The 20,384-nt window shown below is 36.8% G+C and overlaps 2 pseudogenes; both read left to right on the top strand.

The window, feature by feature from the left end:
• The first annotated feature begins 13 nt into the window (after positions 1-13).
• Positions 14-3,063, top strand: LOC109122365 (cytochrome P450 CYP82D47-like; annotated as a pseudogene).
• A 743-nt stretch (positions 3,064-3,806) lies between these two features.
• Positions 3,807-18,998, top strand: LOC100257241 (cytochrome P450 CYP82D47-like; annotated as a pseudogene).
• Positions 18,999-20,384: the final 1,386 nt, after the last annotated feature.

The raw sequence follows: 20,384 nt of genomic DNA, 5'->3' as shown, positions 1-20,384 counted from the left end.
GTCTGAAATAGAAATGCTTGATTGTAGACCTGCTGATACACCAATTGTTCAAAACCATGGCTTGGGAGAATTTCCTAACCAGACCCCTACCAATAAAGAAAGGTATCAACGCCTTGTGGGAAAGCTGGTATACTTATCTCACACACGACCTGATATTGCTTATGCGATGAGCTTGGTGAGTCAATTCATGCATTGTCCTAGCGAAGATCATATGAGTGAAGTGGTTCGTATTTTACAGTACTTGAAGTCTTCTCCAGGAAGAAGACTGATGTTCACGAGAAACCAACATCTGCACATTGACGGCTATATAGACGTAGACTGGGCAGGGAACATTACTGACAGAAAATCTACATTAGGCTACTTCACATTTGTGGGAGGCAATCTGGTCACTTGGAGGAGTAAAAAACAGAAGGTAGTTGCTTTATCTAGTGCAGAGGCTAAATTTAGAGGCATGGCTAAAGGATTGTGTGAGCTACTTTGGTTAAAAAAATTATTAGAGGAAATTGATTGTTCATCTCATGAAACAATGAACCTGTTTTGTGATAATAAGGCATCCATAGCAATCGCGCACAACCCAGTTCAACATAACCGCACCAAACATGTTGAAGTGGATCAGCATTTCATCAAGCAGAAGCTCAAAGACAAGGTCATTCAGTTTCCTTTTGTGAAGTCAGAAGATCAACTAGCAGATATTCTTACAAAGGCTGCCTCTAGCAAAATATTTCACAACTCACTTGACAAATTGGGCATTGATGATATCTATGCACCAACTTGAGGGGGAGTATTCAAGTGAGTTGTTGAAGGAGCAATTATAGAAATAAAAATATTCTAGTTACCAAGTTAGTTTTATTTGATTGTAAATCATCCAAGATTGTAGCCTAGATTAGTGTGATTAGTTTCTTCCAAATTAACTTCATGTACAGGTTATATATAGCCCTCATCTATTGTATCTTTTACATATAGAAGAATACCATTTTTCTTCTCCTCAACAATCATAGGATTCTCCCTTCAGCCACAAGATATCATAGTTTTTGGGCTTCTTCTTGCTACAATATGTTTGTTGTTGGCAACGGTATTTAATGCCAAATGGAACAAGAAGAAAGGCAAAAGGCCACAGGAGCCGTCCGAGCGATGGCCTATTATCGGTCACCTTCATCTTCTAAGAGCAGACAAGCTGCTATATCGGACACTTGGAGACATGGCCGATAAGTATGGACCAATCTTTTGCATTCATCTTGGCCTTCGTAAAGCTTTGGTGGTTAGTAACTGGGAAGTAGCAAAGGAATGCTACACTACCAATGACAAGGTATTCGCCACTCGACCAAGATCCTTAGCAGTAAAGCTCATGGGCTATGATCATGCCATGTTTGGATTTGCTCCCTATGGACCATACTGGCGTGATGTGCAGAAGCTAGCCATGGTTGAGCTCCTCTCAAACTGCCAGCTTGAGATGCTCAAACATGTCCAGGACTCAAAGGTTGAGTTCTTAATAAAAGAGATCTATGGGATGGGCACGAAACAAGGAAAGCCCCACTTTGGTGGAGATGAAGGAAAGATTTGGGAACTTGGTAATGAATGTAATGGTGAGCGCAACTGCAGGGAAACGGTATTTTGGGACCCATGCCTGTGGTGATGAGCCAAAACGGGGCAAAAAGGCCTTGGACGATTTTATGCTTCTAGTGGGGCTGTTCATGGTCTTGGATGCCATCCCTTTTCTCGGCTGGTTGGACACGGTGAAAGGGTATACCACTGATATGAAGAAAATAGCTAAGAAGGTGGATTATTTGCTTAGAAGGTGGGTGGAGGAGCATCGCCAACAAAGGCTTTCCGCAAAGAATAACAGAGTTGAGGTAGACTTCCTCCATGTCATGCTTTCTGTCATAGATGATGGCCAATTCTCTGGTCGTGATCCTGATACCGTCATTAAGGCCACTTGCTTGGTATGTCCCTGCTACTTCCATAACTTGACCATGAAATGAAAAGAGAAAAAAAATTAAAAAACACCATCTACTATCATAATTTCTGCAACTTTTTCTGCCCAATTTCCTAAACCCTCGTATTTCTACAAGGATTCATCAAATCCAGTATAGCTTTATCATCTGTATTTATAATGACAAACCAGGCGGGGTGATCAAATTTCACTTGGATTCTTATTCACGGTTTGTTTTATCATTCTGATAAACATGGTATTTCACTACTGATAAGTAAACTTTTTCTGATCACATATTGAAGATAACACCATATGTTGATTGTAGAACCTTATATTAGCTAGCTATGACACAACCGCTATCACTCTTACATGGGCCCTCTCTCTTCTACTGAACAACCGCCACGCGCTAAAAAAATCACAAGCAGGGATGGAAATCCATGTGGGTAAGCATCGCCAAGTGGATGGATCAGATATAAAGAACCTAGTCTACCTACAAGCCATCGTCAAGGAAACATTACGATTGTACCCTCCTGGGCCACTTTCCGTGCCGCATGAGGCCATAGAAGATTGCACTGTGGCAGGCTTTCACATCCAAGCTGGGACGCGCCTTTTGGTTAATCTTTGGAAGTTGCATCGTGACCCCAGAGTCTAGTTGGACCCTTTGGAGTTCCAACCAGAGAGGTTCCTGACAAAGCATGCAGGTTTGGATGTTAGGGGTAAAAATTATGAATTGACCCTTTGGTTCAGGTAGAAGGGTATGCCTAAGAATCTCATTTGCACTGGAGATGACGCATCTGACACTAGCCAGACTGCTTCATGGTTTTGAATTGGGAGTAGTTGCAGATTCACCAGTGGATATGACTGAAGGTCCTGGGTTGACTGCCCCCAAAGCAACCCCGCTGGAGGTCACCATTGTTTCAAGGCTACCTTTCGAGCTCTATAGTTATGAAGCATCATAGAAACTAAATAATACTCTATGAGCCAGAGAGTCCCCTAATTAGCCCAATGCTTTAGGGTATATTTATGTTGTGTAACTCACTTTGAATGGCCTGTGTAGTGGGTGTTCTTCTTTCTTGTCTTCTCGTCTCAAATTTCATCCACTTGGATAGTAATAAATTTCCATCTATGAGTAATTCTTTTTGTGTTACTTAAAATATAGACCACAACTGCACCAGCAACAAAAGGTTGTTGCAACAACAGAACTCAACAAAACCAAGATCACTCAAGAATTGTGCAAGTAGTTAGCAATATGGTAGTGTAGTTTGAACTGTGCAAATAGTTAGGAATCTGATTGTGTAGTTTGTTATAGCTGAAACTATAAGTAGCATAGTAGAGAACCTCTCCTGAACATGTAATTCTTCATCTCAATATACAGAAACTAAATTTGCATTCTCCTGATACAAACTTACATGGTATCAGAGCCACCCCTCTTCATATTTCCCTTAGTCTTCTCGGATACAAGCTAAAGCTGCAAATTCGTCCTCAACCATAGCTCAATCAATGCAGATGTTGAATCAGGCACTGCCCATTAAACTTGATAAAGATAAACTACCTGCATTGGAAAACACAATTGGAGAATGTGATCTTGGCAAACGGCTTTGAAAACCACATTGAAGGTTTGACAGTCTATCTTTCAAAAACAACAAGCAATGGTGAAACGAATCCAAAGTTTATTCTTTGGCGAAGATTTGACCAAATGATCCTCAGTTGGATCTACTCCTCACTTACTCCAGAAATTATGGGTCAAATAAAAGTGTATCAAACCTCCCATGATGCATGGTCCGCTTTGGAAAAGATCTTCTCGACTTCATCCAAAGCTTGGGTGATGCAATTACAACTAGAATTGCAAACCACGAAGAAATGATCTCTCTCAATGATGGATTACATTCTCAAGTTGAAGAATCTGACTGACCACTTAGCTGCCATTGGAGAACTGGTACACAACAGAGATCATATTCTGAAACTGCTTGGAGGGCTTGGTGTAGAATACAATTCCATTGTGGCGTCTCTTATAGCAAGAGAAGATGAAGTTTCACTGCATACGGTGCACAATATTCTGTTAACCTATGAACAGTGCCTGAATCTTTAGAAGTCAACAGAAAACAATGTAATCTCTACAAATCTCACTACCACATCGTCAAATCACCACAACAACAGAAGGAATTCCAATTGAAATTCCTCAAGAAACAATAGCAGAATAGTCAACTCTGAACGCAACTCTCATGGCAATAGAAACTTGGTCTCTCATAATCGCCCACAATGTAAACTTTGTAAAAAGTCTGGACATACTATGGTCCAATGTTATTATCGTTTCGAATAAACTTCCAAGGGGTAAATACCCACTCTGAATCTAAGCCCCATTCAACTAACAGAAATCGAGATTAAGCCCATGTCATGATTGCATCTTCTATTAACATAAAGAGTAAGGAATGGTTCTTTGACACTCGCGCCACCCATCATCTTTCTCAAACTACCACCTCTCTGGACAATATACAATCATATAATGGCAATGACAAGGTGACAATCGGGAATGGTACACAATTTCCCATTCTTCATACGGGTACTAAAATTTTTCAGTTTCCTTTTAAAGTGTTTCAATTAAAAAGAGTTCTTCATGCTCCTCATCTTGCAACCAATCTTGTTAGTGTCGCTCATTTCTGTGCTGACAACAATACATTTGTTGAGTTTCATCCTCGGTTCTTTCTTGTCAAAGAACAGGTTACCAAGAAAGTTCTTCTCAAAGGTCATCTCGAACGAGGATTGTATAAATTTCCTACCAATTTTAGCTCCACTGCAGGCTTGTTCTCTAGCCTCAGCAACTTTTCATCTTTAAATTCCACGATTGAGCTTTAGCATTCTCAACTTGGTCATCCTGCTGAAGATATAATGAAACATGTTCTGAACAACTGTAATATTTCTTATCAATGTAATAAACACCAAATCTATTATGTCTATCAATATGCCAAAAGTCACAAGTTGCCATTTTCGTTGTCCATGTCAAGAGCATCTCATCCTTTAGCACTTGTTCATGCTAATTTTTGGTTGTAGTTTCACCCTTAAAACAGAGATTGGCTATAAAAAAGAAAAAATGGAAGAGTAACACCTAGGAATAGAGGAGTTAAAAACAGTCCACCAAAAACAGAGGACCTTTTTTCTTTTCTTCACTTTGTATTCTCAGTTATGTTGTTTTTGTTGTACAGTATGTAGTTTTGAAACCAAATGCAAAGAGATTTAACTTGAGTAAACCTCTCCACATGGAAGCATGACAACCACTCAAAACATAAAAACAAAAAACTTATTTTTTACATATATAACCTAAACACAGCATAGGCACATTATGTTACATTCTCCCCCCTAATGTGATGTTCCTCCATACCAAAAAGCTTTCGGAAGTGAACCCAAAAGTTTCTCAACAATTCTTTTATCACTAATTTCTTCGCCATATGACTTCATCTGATTTACTAATCTAAAAGAAAACTCATTTAGAATTTCATTCTCCTTCATTTTCATATTTTCCAACTCTCTTCTTAAAGCTTGAAGCTTAATTTTTACATAAAAAACAAAAAACTTAATTTTTACATATATATATATAACCTAAACACAGCATAGGCACATTATGTTACACTAATATCTAGGCTCCTGCACCCACTTTGTCTACTTCCGATGCATGATTTTTTCTGCTACTCATAGATGAGTTCTCAAGATTTTCTTGGCTTTATCCACTGCACACCAAAGATTAAGTACTTACAATGTTTATAAAATTTCTCACTTTAGTGGAAAAACAACTTAACTTCAAAATTAAGAGCCTACAATCAAATAACGATGGTGAATTCAAAGAATTTTCTTCCTATCTTGCTGCTCATAGCATTGAACACAAGTTCTCCTACCCATACACACCTGAACAGAATGGGAGAGTCAAGCAGAAATTGAGACATGTTATAGAAACTAGTCTTGCTTTTCTAGCCAAAGCCTCCTTACCTCTCTCTTTCTGGTTGTATGTTTTTCATACTGCCATATTCCTCATCAACTATCTACCTACCAAGGTACTTAAATATCAATCTCCATTTCAAACTCTTTTTGGGAAAATTCCTAATTATCATTATCTCAAGACATTCGGTTGTCTTTGCTACCCATACATTAGACCATACAACAAGCAAAAACTGCAATATTGTTCTACTCCATGCATCTTTCTTGGCTATAGAAACAATCACAAAGGATACTTATATTTTGATCCAAAAACTACCAGACTTTAAATAACTAGACATGTTATTTCTCATGAATCAATCTTTCCAGCTCTATCACCTTCAACTTCTTCTAATCCTAGTTCTTCCATTTACACTCATGCATTTCTTCCCATAAACATGTCCTATTCTCTTGCTTTATCTTCTCCTGACGTTCCACAGCATAATCCCACACCTTTGTCTTCACCACTTCACTCATCTTCTGACCACACCCTTCAAACTATACTTAACAATGCTCCTCAGCATCCTCCTATTATGAATAATTATCATATGATAACGCGTGCCAAGGATGGCATTGTAAAAAAGAAAGCTTTTTTGTCTCACATGCCCACTAAACCAGCAACATTTTCTCAAGCTATCAAAAGTTTCTACTAGTCCAAGGCTATGTAACAAGAGTATGATATTCTACTCAAAAACAAAACATGGAATCTAGTTCCTGGTCCTTCAAATGCCAATATTATCGACTGCAAATGTTTGGTCAAAATTTATCCAAACATGATGGAGATCTTTCCATGATGTCACACTATATTGGCACAGTTGGTGCTCTTCAATACCTCACATTCACGAGACCTAATATTTCATTTGTTGTCAACATATCATGCCAGTTTATGAGTAGTCCCTCCAACACACATTGGCTTGTTGTAAAGCGCATCTTACGTTATCTTAAAGGCACTACATCTTATGGTCTTTCCATGCAACTGTCTCTCTTTGGACATTTAAGCATACACTGATGCAGATTGGGCTTTTTGTACAAATGACAAAAGAAGCACCAGTGGCTATTGTATTTTCACTAGGCCAAAATTGGCAGCAAGTAGAAAGTTGTTTCAAGAAGTAGTGTGGAATCTGAGTATCATGGCATAACTGTTGTCACTTCCAAAATTGCTTGGATTCAATCTCTACTCACCGAGTTATGTCTTTCTCCTTCAGCACCACCACTTCTGTGGTGTGACAACCAAAGTGTTGCACATCTTGCTGCCAATCCCATATTTCATGCTCAAGCAAAGCAAATTGAACTCGACCTTCATTTTATTCGTAATAAAGTCCTTCAAAACCAACTTAGTATTCGGTATCTTCTCTCTTTCAACCAAATCATTGATATCTTCACTAAACATATCTCAAGCTCTCGGTTTTTTTAGCTTTCAAACCAAACTCTTTATTGTTCTCAAACCTTTGTTCCCAAACCTGCGAGCTTGTGGGGGGATGATAGGCCACAACTGCACCAGCAACAAAAGGCTGTTGCAACAACAGAACCAAGATCACTCAAGAACTATGCAAGTAGTTAGGAATTTGGTAGTGTAGTTTGAATTGTGAAAATAGTTAGGAATTTGGCAGTGTAGTTTGTTACAACTGAAACTATAAATAGTAGAGAAGAGAACCTCTCCTGAACATGTAATTCTTCCAATCAATATACATAAACTAAATTTGCATTCTCCTTATACAAACTTATACTCCTTTCTCATCTTCTCATCTCAAATTTCATCCACTTGGATGGTATATCTATGAGTAATTCTTTTTGTGTTACTTAAAATATCTTAAGTTTGTTTTTTATAAAAACAAAAACAGGTTTGACACTAAAAAAAAAAATAGAAAATGGTTTTAAAATATCTACCTCTTTCAACTATTCTCACTTATTTTAAAAAATAAATATAAAAATATGTAAAATGATAATAAATAAATAAATAAAGTACTGACATAAAATTTATTTTTAAAAATATATATATATTTAAAAACATAAAAAATAAATTAATAATATTTCAAATTCTAAAATAGAATTTTATTCACAAAACATCAAAGAACAATTATTAGAAACAATTCTCAAATATCATTTTCATAATTGTTTTTTAAAACACTTCCCATTTCTCTATAGTTTTTTTTTTAGAGAATTATTTATTAAGAGTCATCTTGCCAGTGATCCTAACAAGTGTTTTTAGTTCAAAAAAAGTTTTTGATGACAGAATTTAGGAAATACTTTTCAAATTTTGAAAAATCATTTTTTAGATAAATGCTTAATAGATGATTTTACGAAAAAACAATTTATAAGAAAACACTGTCAATAAAAAAAATTGAGTAGAAACACTTTCAAATACACTTAAAATGTTTTTTTAATAAGTATTACAAGTGATTTTTTAACTTTTTAAAACCATTGTTTAAATTTTATCTAATTTTTTTTTCTCAAAAATATTTTTGTACGTAAGCTAGAACTAGAAGTACTTCTAACTTCAAAGAATCTTTACCCAGCCGTTAACGTTTTAGACACCGTGGTTACCAGGCCCTTCTCTCATGCAATTGCTTATATAAAAACAAACACTTTTGTTACTTGGTACTAAAGCGCATTAGAACTTTAGACAAAACAGAAGATTCCTTACTTTTATTTAGGCATCAAACCCACTCATTCAAGCATATTTAAATTTAAATGCAGTCGTCCATGTATACACAAAAGACCCATTACCAAGAAGGTGATCATCCTTTTTCAGGGTTGGTTGTTCAAAATTCAAAATCAGTTAGCTGAAGAACAGAAAGGAAAAGAACAGAGCTGAATTTGCAGAAAAGTATTTTTTTTCTTTTTCCTTTTCTAAGGATCTTGGAATCCTTCTCCTAGTATAGACAGAACATTAGACGTATATATATGGTAGTGGGAAGTGATTCTTCCCCATAAAACATTTTCTTTTCTATTGAGTCATGGGATTCTATCTTCAGCTTCAAGGGATCATAGTTTTTAGCCTTCTGTTTGCTATCATCTGTTTGTGATTGATTAAGGGCAAAGGGAACAGAAACAGAGGAAAAAGGGCACCAGAACCATCACGGGCATGACCTTTAATCGGACACCTTCATCTTCTACGAGCAGGCAAGCCCCAACATCAAGCATTTGGAGCCATGGCAGATAAGTATGGACCAATCTTTTGCTTTCATATTGGCCTGCGCAAAACTTCGGTGGTTAGCAGCTGGGAAGTAGCAAAAGAATATCTCACTTGATGTTAAAAATTGGATACAATAGAGAAAAGAAACACTCTCAAACACTCTCTTGATACAATAAAACTCTCAAAGTTACAAAATAAGAACAAGAAGAAGAAGAACACAAGAAAGGCTCAAACAAGTTCTTGGAATTTTGTCCAAAGACTCTATTTCCTCCCACCACTAGAAATCTTTAGGGAACTAATGGAAATAGTCTTGGGATTGATCAAGCCTTTTCACTTTTCTGCATAAGATTTCAAAAAGAAGAAAAGTCATATATAGCACTCTTAGGGTTGAAAAATGGTTACAAGGATGAGAAAAAACTCATTGTCTTCCTCAATCTCTTCATCTTTGTAACATTCAAAAATTAAATCATATGTTTAATTCACACATTAAACATGATTTAATCTCAAATGTGTAACTCTCTTACACTTAACCTCTTAAGTTTTATAAAGTTACAAAGATGAGAAGACTCATTGTCTTCCTTAACCTTTCAAGTTTTGTAACATTTCAAAACTTAATCATGTGTTTAATTCACACATTAAAAGTGTAACCCTTCTTACACTTTATTTTCAAAAGTTATTTTTCAAAAGTGTAACTCTTCTTACACTTTATTTTTAACCAACAATATATATATATATATATATATAACAATCCCCCACTTGGTTAAAAATAAACATCAACCCTTATAACCTCAACAATGAAAATGCATAAAATAAAATATCTTTCGATTTGAATTTTACCTTAGTGTAATTGTCACAAAGCTCCGTTGAAATCCCAGGTTGCTTGTAGCATTAAACCAGTTATTCCTTGTAACGAAACCGGTAACAACACACACACTTCCACTAACCACATGAGTGCCCATTATTTTCTTGCTTAGCACTTTTATGGCCATGTGCTCAATCCATTCATGAACTTTCTTGAAAGAAACTCCAACTCTCATGAGAGGCGGCACCACCCCTAAGTTCACATAGGTGAAATTCTTCCAGCATCCTTGTTACCTTTAAGATGCTTGTCACACATAGACTGAATTTCATTAAAAGCTTTAAGCTTAACCCTCCAACGGTAACAACCAGCATTAATCATCACAGATGGAACTCACATGTTCTAATGCTGCCACAACCCACTTATCAATGACTTGTTTTTACCTATTGAACTTAAGACTAGTCATTTCGTAGTATTAAGTTAGGTTACCATCATTGGTGAATTTTATTTAAGGAGTTTTAGTCACATCCCTCTAGATGTTATCCTTACTAAATCTCTTGTAAGAGGCTTAGTAAAAGGATCCGCCAAGTTTCCACTTGACCTCACAAATGAGATTGAGATGATTCCATATTGAATCAATTGTCTCACATACTCATGTCTAATGCTTATATGTCTAGACTTCCCATTGTACACTCCACTGTACGCACGAGCTAGAGTGGCTTGACTGTCACAATGTATCGACACTGTTGACACATTATTTGCAGTAAAAGGGATGTCCATCATGAGATCCCTAAGCCACTCAGCTTCTTTTCCAATTGCAGCTAGAGCTATAAACTCTGCCTCCATGGTTGAGTGTGATATACAAGTCTGTTTCTTGGATCCCCAAGAGACAACCCCACCACCAAGTGTAAACACCCAACCTGTGGTAGATAAATTATCTCCCACACTCGATATCCAGCTTGCATCTGAATACCCTTCAAGTATAGCAGGAAACTTTGAATATTGGAGGCTTAGTTCTTTGGTATTCTTTAGGTAACCAAGAACTCTACCAATAGCTTTCCAATGTTCCACGCTTGGATTGCTAATAAACCTACTTAGTTTACTAACTGCAAATGAAATGTCAGCCCTAGTACACTGAGCAGCATACATAAGACTTCCAATTGCACTTGCATACTCAAGTTGAGCCACAGATCTACCATCATTCTTTTCAAGTTTTATACTTGAATCAAATGGAGTATTAGCATCTTTAATCTTGAGATGATTAAATTTGCTAACTACTTTCTCAATATAGTGGGTTTGGTTCAAAGCATAACCCCCACTATTTCTTTTCACTTTGATACCCAATATAGTATCAACTTCTCCAAGATCTTTCATCTTGAAGGTTGAGGATAGAAACCTTTTCGTTTCTATTATTCCTTTCATGTCATCACTCAAGATTAACATGTCATCCACATATAGACACACTATGACCATATAGTCATCACAAGTCTTAGAATATAAGCACTTGTCCACATTGTTGTGTCTAAATCCATCCGAAAGAATAGCATGATCAAATTTTTCGTGCCATTGTTTGAGAGTTTGTTTTAAACCATATAATGATTTGACAAGTTTACACACTTTGTTTTCATTCCCCAGTGGAACAAAACCTTCCGGTTGTTCCATGTAGACTTCCTCATTGAGATCCCCATTCAAGAATGCCGTTTTGACATCCATTTGATGAACAAATAGATTATGAATTGATGCCAAAACAAACAATATCCTAATTGATGTTGTTCTAGCCACCGGCATAGGTATCAAAATAATCAATACCTTCTCTTTGTTTAAACCCCTTAGCTACTAATCTAGCCTTAAAGGTTTGAATCATGCCATCGTTGTGATATTTCCTTCGAAATACCCACTTGCACCCTATTGGTTTAGATCCTGGTGGAAGGTCTACCAATTCCCATGTTTGGTTGGACATAATTGAATCCATTTCATCATTGATAACCTCTTTCCAAAAAGCAACATCTCTAGAAGCCATAGTTTCTTTGTATGTTTTGGGATCCTCCTCTATTTGAAGTACTATAGGAATTTTTCTTATAATATCTTCTCTATTTCCTTCTACTAAGTAAAAGGAAATTCTTTGAGAGTCAATCTCATCTGATCCCAACACTTTCTCTTTTCTAGCTCTTTGGCTTTTCCAAGGCACAATGGGTTGCTCAACAACCTTTGAAGGTGTCTCCTCTAGAGACTCTCCAACACTAGTAGGTACTTGAGAATTGCTATCACTCAACAAATTCTCAAAGAACTCTACCTCTCTTGATTCAATTATCACATTAGACTCCAAGTCTAATAGCCTATAAGCTTTGCTATTTGAGGCATAGCCTACAAATGCACACTTAATGGCTCTTGGACCCAATTTTGTTTCATGTGGATCCGTTTTCTTGCAATAAGCAAGACACCCCCACACTTTGAAGTAACCTATATTAGGCTTCCTTCCTTTCCATAACTCATATGGAGATATCTCATTTTTCTTCATAGGAATTCTATTAAAATATGACCCCTACATATGAGCTCATCCTCCTCTCTCTTCTTCCTTGCCGCCACCACTTGAGGTGTGTCATTTTCCTTTGGTTCCGGTAACGGTGCCAAGGTAGGATCAAGGATGTAGAAAATCTTGAGTGCTGTGAGAAGGAATCTCACCTTGTCTTGCCACCTAGTGAAGTTGGAACCATCAAAACGATCCAACCTCACAAGGTCTTGGTTCATAATCTTGATAATCTCTCCTTCCATTGAAAAATAGAGTCTTTGATTGATGTTAAAAATTGGATACAATGGAGAAAAGAAACACTCTCAAACACTCTCTTGATACAATAAAACTCTCAAAGTTACAAAATAAGAACAAGAAGAAGAAGAACACAAGAAAGGCTCAAACAAGTTCTTGGAACTTTGTCCAAAGACTCTATTTCCTCCCACCACTAGAAATCTTTAGGGAACTAATGGAAATAGTCTTGGGATTGATCAAGCCTTTTCACTTTTCTACATAAGATTTCAAAAAGAAGAAAAGTCATATATAGCACTCTTAGGGTTGAAAAATGGTTACAAGGATGAGAAAAAACTCATTGTCTTTCTCAATCTCTTCATCTTTGTAACATTCAAAAATTAAATCATATGTTTAATTCACACATTAAACATGATTTAATCTCAAATGTGTAACTCTCTTACACTTAACCTCTTAAGTTTTATAAAGTTACAAAGATGAGAAGACTCATTGTCTTCCTTAACCTTTCAAGTTTTGTAACATTTCAAAACTTAATCATGTGTTTAATTCACACATTAAAAGTGTAACCCTTCTTACACTTTATTTTCAAAAGTTATTTTTCAAAAGTGTAACTCTTCTTACACTTTATTTTTAACCAACAATATATATATATATATATATATATATATATATATATATATATATATATATATATATATATATATATATATATATATATAAATATAACATCACTACCATGGACAAAGCATTTGCCACTCAACCCAGATCCTTGGCAGGAAAGCTCATGGGCTATAACCATGCCATGTTTGGCTTCTCTCCTTGCAGGGCATACTAGCATGATGTAAGGAAGTTGGCCTCGATTGTGTTGGATTGTGAAGCTTGAACCAGTTTTATTGCTCTTCGCTCGGGATGTCGGGAGTCGAACTGCCCGATCAACTCATGAGGGTCAAATGGTTGCAAAGTTTGTTGACAAAGGTGAGATTCAAACATGTGATGAATGTTTTGTATAGTGATAGCCAAAGTGCAATACATTTTGCTAAGAATTCAGCATTTCATTCTAGGACTAGACATATAACAATTCTTTATCACTTTATCAGGCCTTTGCTTGAAGATGGAATGTTAACACTTGTGAAAATACACAATAACAAGAATCCAACTTACATGTTGACCAAAGCACTGATAGTAGAGAATCTAGAGCATATAACGCTTTCTGTAGCTTACAAACATGTTGGGGATGAGATGTGCTAACAAATCCAGCTGGTTGGGAAAGATAAACAGTTTCTACAATTTCTCCATTGAGGAAGGCATTGTTGAAATCAATTTGTCGAATCTCCCAATTATATGTTACAGCCAATGTAAATACAACTCGCATAGTAGAGGATTTGATCACTGGACTGAAAGTATTAGTAAATTCCACACCTACATATTGTTGAAATCCTTTGGCTACTAGTCTGGCCTTGAAGCGTTGGATGGTACCATCAAAATTATATTTGACACAAAAAATCCATTTTCTATCTATGACATTCATGGATGGATGAAAGAGAACCAAGGTCCAAGTATTTTTTACTAAGGCTTGATATTCTTCAACCATAGCTGTGTGGCAGTTGGGATTTTTCAATGCTTGACTAACAGTGGTAGGAAGTTGGTCTGGGGGTGAAATGGAAGTAGACAGGTATGTAATATGGTCTGGGAGTAGTTTGGGTTTAAATTTACCCACTTTTGAACGAGTAGTCATGGGATGAAGAGAAGAAGCTGAAATAGGAGGTGAGGGAATAGAAGGGGACACTGGTCTTGATGCAGCGGGACACATGGAAGGATGAGAAAAGGTATGTGACATGGTTTGTAAAAGGGGTATAGAGAAAGATGTGGAGGAAGTGTGTAGGGTAGGACTAGAATCATTCATTGGTAGAGATGAATAGGGAAATGTTTTTTCATAAAAAAATAATGCTTCTTGAAATGTAAACTTTCCTGGAATGATGTAAATATAGGTATCCTTTATGGGAGAGACTATATCCAATAAATATGCATTGAGTTGACTGATATTCTAGTTTATGGTTTTTGTAAGGTCGGAGATACGGATAGCAAGCACAGCCAAAAGTCTTCAAGAATAAAAAATTAGGTGAGGACTTAAACAAGAGTTCATAGGGAGTCTTACAATGGAAAACCGGAGTTGGTAGTCTATTGAGAAGGTAAGTTGTTGTAGAGAAGGCATGCCACCAGAAAGTAAATGGCAATTGAGACTTAGCCAATAAAGTCAATCCAATTTCTACAATGCTTCTATGCTTTCGTTCCACCTTCCCATTTTGTTGATGAACATGAGGACAAGGATGACGGAAGAGGATGTCTTTCTTCTACAGAAGATATTGAAGGGGACGAAACTCTCCACCCCAGTCTGTTTGTAGACACTTAAGTTTGGTGGGAAATTGTCGATCTACCAATGCTATGAACTGCAAGACAATTGATGTTGCTTGGGACTTTTGTTGCATGGGATAAATCCAAGTACAGTTTGTAAAAGCATCTACAAATGCAATGTAATATTTGTACCCATCACATGAAGTTGTATGTACAGGACCCTACACGTCCGAAAAAACTAGTTCGAATGGAACTTGTGTTTTATTAATAGTGGTAGAGAATGAAAGCTGTTTTGCCTTGCCTAAAGGACAAGTAGTACAAAAACCGAGTTCGTTTTGGAGCTTGGAATTAATGCCTAATCTGTCAAGTACTAGAGACACAGTTTTGTTGCATGGATGACCCAATCTTTGATGCCACAAGTGTCCAACACCCATGTTGCTGTCTTCTACACATCTTGTAGACTCAATTTTATTTATTTGCAGGCTATATCCAACAGATGGAGCAGCTGGTTGTTTGTTGATAGTAGATGGAGTAGTAGCTAGATGAGGTAGGAACACATTTGTATCTTCAGAGAAACCTGCAAACTGCCGGTTAGATGAGACCTTGGAAATATCCAACTGATATAGGCCTTCCTTAAGGTTGCCTTGGAGTAATATCTCTCTGGACTTCTTGTCCTTAACAAAACAGCAATGAGAGTCAAACTCAAGGATAACATCATTATCTTGAGTGAATTTAGCTACATTGATCAGATTTTTAGTGATCTGAGGTACATGAAGTACATTGGTAAGATGCAATGACTTGGAAGATTTACATGAAGGAAAAGAAGTATGACCAACACTAGATATATCTAGTGTTTGTCCATTGCCCACCACAACATTACCTGTGCCAGAGTAGTGATCAAAGACATCATGAGTATTGGAATCAGTGGTCATGTGGTGAGTAGCACCATTGTCAACAAACCATGAAGTGTTTGAATCAAGATCCGGAGTAAGAATATAGGCACGAGGAGAAGTGTTTGTTGAATCCTGTTGTTGGTGTGAATTTTAAATTGGAAGTGATGGTATCAGTGGCCTTGTGGAATAATATTGAGGCTGACTTTGAGGCTGTATTTGTGGTTGTAGTGGAGGTGGCCGAAGTTGAGGTTGTTGCGGTTGATGAAGAGATGGAAACTGTTGATTTTATGCACATGGTGGAGATTGGAAGTACACATCAAAACGGTGGAAGCACTTCATAGCAGTGTGTCCCATTTTTCCACACAATTGACAAACAATTCTTAAAGTTTGTGGATTATGTACATTTCTATGACGAAAATTCCTGTTGCTTGAGCCTCTAAACTGTCCATCATTAGTGTTAGAATTTTGAACACCTCCAACTGTAATATGTGCTGCTGGTGAACGTCAATAACAAAGGCTGTTGAAAGTTGCTCAAGACAAATTTCATGACTTTGTAGCAGATAATGGACTTCTTGTAGAGAGATTGCCTCAGATCTAGATGTAATATTCACAACAATTGTTTCAAATTCTAGTCCTAATCCACCTAAAATGTAAAGAATTAAATCTTCATCTGGTATAGGTTTTCCAGAGGCAGAGAGCATATCTGCTATGTTTCTCATTTTTAGCACATAATCCTTTATGCTTAGAGCACATTTCTTTAATGATTGTAGCATGAAACGTAGTTGAAGAGTTCTTGCCTTTGAATTAGAGACAAAAAGTTTTTAAAAGAACACTCCATACTTTGGCTTATGTTTGACAATTAACCACATGACCATACATGGCTTCATATGGAAGCAAGAATCCAACTCAAAAAGAATTGATCTAAAATCACCCATTGATCATATTCTGGATTGGATGCAGGTTGAGATGAATTAACTGATGTTGATTGAGAGAATCTTGGAGGTTTTGGTAGCTTACCAATGAGAATTTGATCCAATTGATGTGCTCTAGCTGCTGGTAATACCTAAGATCGCCATATTGTGTAATTGTTCATCTCTAGCTTCACCGAGATCGGATGAAGCATAGAAGAACTTTGTCCCTTAAGAATTGAGGAAACTTCCAACGAGTTTCTTGCCGGAGATTGGAGTCCTTGTGAGGACATCTCTGGTGCAGAGAAATCGATGTGATCAATCACCATTTTGGATGTGTGTCAATGGAGCTCTGATACCATGTCTGGTTGAAGAAAAATAAAGAAAACAGGATTGTAGCAGAAAACAGAGTATGAAGAAGAGAAAAAACAGAGTATTAGAAATTCTGGAACTAAAAAACGTGTTCTTGCATTCCACTCTTCATCTGATTGATTTACATATGTTTTTATATCAAAACTTATAGACTTTAACTCTGGTTACCAATTAACCGTAGTTACTAACTGACCATAGTTATAGTTACAGGGGTTAGCTAACTTCCTAACTGAATTTGGTTAGCTTAACAGGCTATGATGATGGCTCGTTTGTCTTTGCTCCTTGTGGACCATATTGGCGTGATGTGCAGAAGCTAGCCATGGCTGAGCTGCTTTCAAACCGCCAACTTGAGATGCACAAGCATGTCCAGGACTCAGAAGTCAAGATCTTAATAAAAGAGCTTTATGGGCAATGGGCAATGGGCAATGGGCAAGCAACAAGGACTCCCCGCTTTGGTGGAGATGAAGGAAAGATTTGGGAACTTGGCACTGAACGTAGTGGTGAGAGCAATTGCTGGGAAACGGTATTTTGGGACCCATGCCTGTGGTGATGAGCCAAAACGGTGCAAAAAGGCCTTTGAGGATTTCATTATTCTAGTGGGGCTGTTCATGGTCTCGGATGCCATCCCTTTTCTCGGCTGGTTGGACACGGTGAGAGGGTTTACCCCTGAAATGAAGAGAGTAGCTAAGGAGGTGGATTATGTGCTTGGAAGCTGGGTGGAGGAGCATCGCCAGAATAGGCTTTCTGCGAACGACAATAGGGCTGAGCAAGACTTCATACATGCCATGCTTTCTGTCATAGATGATGGCCAATTCTCTGGCCGTGATCCTGACACCATCATTAAGGGCACTTGCTCGGTATGTCCCTGCTACTTCCATAACCTGAGCATGAAACGAAAAGAAAAAAAAGCACCATCTACTATCATAATTTCTACAACTTTTTTCGCCCATTTCCTAAACCCTCCTCACATTTCTACAAGGATTCATCAAATCCAGTATAGCTTTATCATCTGTACTTATCATGACAAACCAGGCGGGGTGATCAAATTTCACTTCGATTCCTTATTCACGGTTTGTTTTACCATTCTGCTAAACATGGTATTTCACTACTGATAAGTAAACTTTGCCTGATCGCATATTGAAGTCGACATCATATGTTGATTGCAGAACCTCATATTAGCTGGCTATGAATCAACATTTATCACTCTTACATGGGCCCTCTCTCTTCTACTGAACAACCGCCATGCGCTAAAAAATGCACAAGAAGAGCTGGAAATCCATGTGGGAAAGCATCGCCAAGTGGATGGATCAGATATAAAGAACCTAGTCTACTTGCAAGCCATCGTCAAGGAAACATTACGACTGTACCCTCCTGGGCCACTTTCCCTGCCACATGAGGCCATTGAAAATTGCACTGTGGCTGGCTTTCACATCCAAGCTGGGACGCGCCTTTTGGTTAATCTCTGGAAGTTGCATCGTGACCCCAGAGTCTGGTTGGACCCTTTGGAGTTCCAACCAGAGAGGTTCCTGACAAAGCATGCAGGTTTGGATGTTAGGGGTAAAAATTATGAACTTCTACCCTTTGGTTCAGGTAGAAAGGTATGCCCAGGAATCTCATTTGCACTGGAGTTGACGCATCTGACGCTAGCAAGACTGCTTCATGGTTTTGAATTGGGAGCGGTTGCAGATTCACGGGTGGATATGACTGAAAGTCCTGGGTTGACTGCCCTCAAAGCAACTCCACTGGAGGTCACAATTGTTCCAAGGCTACCTTTCGAGCTCTATAGTTATGAAGCAGCATAGAAAGTAAATAAGACTCTTACGTGAGCCGGAGAGTCCCCTAATTAGCCCAGTGCTTTAGTTTAGGGTATATTTATGTTGGTGTGACTGACTTTGAATTGCCGGTGGAGTGGGTGTTCTCCTCAAATTTCATCCACTTGGATGGTAATAAATTTCCATCTATGAGTAATTCTTTTTGCATTACTTAAAATATCTTAAACCTGTTTTTGAGAAAAAGTAAAAAATAAAAAGCCATGCCTGAAACAAAAAAAAAAAAAAAAAGAAAAAAAGAAAAAGAAAAAGCATGGCTTTATTTTAACTATTTTCATTTATTTTAAAAAAATAAATATAAAAATATACATGATAATAAAATAAATAAATAAATAAAGAACTAACATGAAAGTTATTTAAAAAAAATTAAAAATATTTCAAGTTCTAAAATAAAATTTTATTCATAAAACATCAAAAAACAATTTTAAAAAACAATTCTCAACTATCATTTTTCATAACTATTTTTAAAACACTTCTCAAATACAACCTTAAATTTTGAACTCCTTCCAAAACCAAGTTTCGATGATGCTGCACCTTATGCTTCTTCATCATTTGGAGTGCCTACTCTTGACTTATTAACACATCATAAAAAATTGATCCTGATTTTCATAGTAAAATCATATGGATTAATTGGGAAATAGTTAACTGTACAAAGTTGCAGCCTGCAGGCCCTCATGATCGACCTGCACTTAGCATTTTCTTTCCCACAAGATGAATACAACATTTGGCAGCAATCATAGGATCATCATGAACGACCTATTGAACTCAATATTAAAATATCTTATATTAACTGAGCATCCAACCCACCACCACAACTCAGACAACTTTAAAGAAATTAGAATCCAATTACTATATTATTGGTAGAAGATTGGAATCAAATGCTCTAAATTAATTTCCCTTAAGCGGACAAGAGTTTTACATGTTCACATATATGCCATACAATCTCATGGAACACTTTCTAATATTACTATCCAACGGATTCCAAAAATGCATTTGTCAATGTTTTTACTAAAAATGGTTTTTGTAAAAGTATTTTCTCTAATAGTCTTTTTCGGTGAATCATTTATTAAGAATCATCTTGACAGTGATCTTAGGAAATGCTTTTAGCCTAAAAAATGTTTTTAAAAAAACATCACATATTTGAGAATTTAAGAAATATTTTCAAAATTTTCAAATTAATTTTTAAAGAAATACTTCATAAATGATTTTCCGTAAAACAATTTATGAAAAAACAGTCATTAAAGAAACTATGAGTAGAAACACTTTCATACGACCCTCGGTGTTTTTCTAAAAATTATTATATCTGACTTTTTTAAAATCGTTGTCTAAAAGTATTATAGCTGAAGAACAGTAAGGAAAAGAACAGAGCTGAATTTGCAGAAAAGTTTTTTTTTTTTTCATTTTCCTTTTCTAAGGATCTTGGAATCCTTTTCCTTGTATG

This window comes from Vitis vinifera, chromosome 3 (assembly GCF_030704535.1).
Source record: "Vitis vinifera cultivar Pinot Noir 40024 chromosome 3, ASM3070453v1".
NCBI lineage: Eukaryota > Viridiplantae > Streptophyta > Magnoliopsida > Vitales > Vitaceae > Vitis > Vitis vinifera.
Note: the sequence above shows the minus strand (reverse complement) of the source record. Positions and strands in the feature narration are given on the sequence as shown.